The sequence below is a fragment of the Malurus melanocephalus genome, unplaced genomic scaffold (assembly GCF_030028575.1).
Source record: "Malurus melanocephalus ecotype Western Australia unplaced genomic scaffold, MMel_1.1 scaffold_1280, whole genome shotgun sequence".
In the NCBI taxonomy this organism is placed as follows: domain Eukaryota; kingdom Metazoa; phylum Chordata; class Aves; order Passeriformes; family Maluridae; genus Malurus; species Malurus melanocephalus.
The window spans coordinates 26743-28660 of NW_026624512.1; the positions used below are offsets into that span (position 1 = coordinate 26743).

Here is a 1918-nt window from a genome sequence, read left to right on the forward strand (position 1 = left end):
CATCCACCCTAATTCACACCCCCATCCCCGGACCGGCTGTTCGGGCAGACCCCCCCGCAATGAACTGGATCCCGGTGGGAGATGACGGTGGGAGTGAAACCCCCCCMAAAAAATCCATGGGGTGCCCCCCCGCCTTCCCACAGCGGGCTGGCTGAGGAGGAGCAGGGATAGAGTGGCCGTCCCAGTTTGCTCCCAGTTTGTGGGCAGTGGAAGCCCCAGCGAGGGGGGGCCGGTGGTTGTGGCCTTCGGCGGCGCCGGCGGCTCCGGAGCGGAAAGCCCTGACTCAGGGCTGGGAAAGGGCCCCGCTGGCTCCCGACCGGCCACGGCRGGGGAAAAGCTGGGAAAGGGGAAAGTGAAAAGAAAATGGGAAGAACGGGGAAGGAAGAAATATAAAAGGGGAAGGGGGAAGAGCACCTGGAACAATCTCTCCATAGGGGGAAACTGAGGCACAGAGTGATCCCCAGCCCCAAATCCAGAGCCACTCGTGTTGTTGGCCCCAGCCCTGCTCCTCTGCACATGTCCCTTGTCCTTGTCCCCAGCTCTGTCCCCCCAGCTCTGTCACCGCTCCCTGACCCCATCCCTGATCCCTTCAGCCCCATCTCTGCTCCATCCCCAACTCCTGACCCCATCTTGGGACCCCTGGCCCCATTCCTGGTACCTCCAGCTCCAGCCCAGGTCCCTCAATCCTTTGTCCCCTCCTGTCCCCATCCCTGATCCCATCCCTGATCCACTCATCCCTACCTCAGGTCCAGTTTTGTCCCCTTCTCTGCTCCATTCACATCCCTGGTACCTCCAAGTCAATCCTTGGTCCCCATCCCAGCTCGGTCCCCATCCCTCGTCTCTCCCATTCCCATCCCAGCCCCTCATCCCCATCCCTGCACCATCCTGGCACCTTTTGGGGTGACGAGCCCCGGGCTGCCCCAGCTCTCCCCTCCTCCTTTGTCCCTTTCTCCCCTTTCCCCTCCCCATCCATCTCTTCCTTCTTTTGCTTCTTTCCTCCCTCCTTTTCAGCACTTTCCCCATTCATCCACTTCCCCTTCCAAGCCACTTCCTCCTCCTTTTCCTGCTGTCCACCCCTTTCTCCCCCTCTCCTTCCCCATTTTCCTCCCCTTATTTCCTCTTCTCCCCTATTTCCTCACTTCTCTTTCCCTTTTCCCTCCTTTCCCTTCCTTCCCACTCTCCACTCTTCTTTTCTTTTCCCCACACTGGTCCCCGTCTCCCATCCTCTCTCTTTCCTCCAGCTCTCAGCCTCCTCACTTTCCTCCCTTCACAACTTTTTCTTTCCTCCCTTCACAATTTTTCCTTCCTTCCCTTCTTTCATTTTTCTTCCATTTCCTCGTGTATTTTTTTTTCTCTTACCTTCCCTTTTTAATTTCCTTTTTACCTTTCCCTTCCMTTTTCCTTTCCCTTTCCTCTCTYTTCCTTYCTTCCTCATCTCTTTTCTTTCTCTGCTTTCTTCCCTAACTTTCCCCTCTTTTAATCCCTTGTGCTTTTYCTTTTTCTACTTCCCCTYCTTTYCCCCTTTCCCTTCTTCTTCCCCTCTTCTCTGTCTTTCCCCCTCTCTCCTYTTTTCCTTCCTCTTTTCCTTTTCCTCTTCCTCTTCCCCTGGCCCCCTTCCCGCGGTGCCCCCGGCCCCCCCCGGCGGGGGGCGGTTCGGGGCCGGGCTCCCGTTCCCGGCCCCGGTCCCGGCCCGGCCCAGCCCCGCCGCAGCGGCACAGCGGAGCGGGCGGTGGCCACGGTGCTCCCTCCCTCCCTCCCTCCCTCCCTCCCTGTCCCTCCGTCCCTCCCTCCCTCCGCACCGAACCCCGGCATCCCGGGACAGCGGCATCCCGCGACAGCGCGACAGCGGCATCCCCGCGGGCGGGACCCACCCCTGGCATCCCCGGAGCGCGGTAAGGAGCCCCGGGACCGTGCGGGA

At 60.0% G+C, this 1918-nt stretch overlaps 1 protein-coding gene across 1 annotated transcript in view; it reads left to right on the forward strand.

The window, feature by feature from the left end:
- Positions 1-1791: 1791 nt before the first annotated feature.
- SP7 (Sp7 transcription factor) overlaps positions 1792-1918 on the forward strand; it is a 4036-nt gene continuing 3909 nt past the window's right edge. The window contains exon 1 of the mRNA XM_057387644.1: positions 1792-1892. The gene's annotated coding sequence lies outside the window, so the exon portion shown is untranslated. The remainder of the gene's footprint in view (positions 1893-1918) is intronic.